Genomic DNA, 641 nt, shown 5'->3' with positions numbered 1-641 from the left:
AAGCGGGGCTACCCCAATGTTCTTAACCCATGTGCACAGTTTTTCTTGCAGCTCCGGACGGGGAAGACCCACCCAAGGATCCACCCCCAGGCCCAAATACTTCTCGGAGCTGCCGGGCTCGATCATATTGAGCGGAATGCCATCGATTGTCCACGTCTCACAGTTGTTAACCGTGAACGAGTCTTTCGTGGGCCTGATCATAAAACCATGGCATTTCTTGGCTTGCACACGTAGCCCGGATAGGTGGCAAAACTCCTCAACCACACTGATGTTCTTCTTCATGCCTTCCCACGAGTCACTCAAAAGGACTAGATCGTCTGCGAACGCCAGAGATGACACAGAGCAATCTCCATACTTGAATCCGTTCTTTAAATCCTCCAATCTACATAGCAACGGGTCCACTGAGAGGTTGAACAGAAGCGGGGACATTGGATCTCCTTGCTTTACCCCGGTGAGGATCTTAATTCCCTCAGAGGACGCTTCACCCACCTCCAGCCGAGTCACACAGTTGGAGTACAAATCGGCGATGATACTGATCACATGATCATCCAAGCCTTTTTGTTCGAGGACTCGAAGGATGTGTTGATGGTGGACCGAGTCGAAAGCTTTCGCCAAGTCCACGAAGACTACTGCTAACGCCT

The sequence above is a fragment of the Struthio camelus genome, chromosome 31, assembly GCF_040807025.1.
Source record: "Struthio camelus isolate bStrCam1 chromosome 31, bStrCam1.hap1, whole genome shotgun sequence".
Classification (NCBI taxonomy): domain Eukaryota; kingdom Metazoa; phylum Chordata; class Aves; order Struthioniformes; family Struthionidae; genus Struthio; species Struthio camelus.
The sequence above is the reverse complement of the archived record's forward strand: the minus strand, read 5'-3'. Positions refer to the sequence as shown.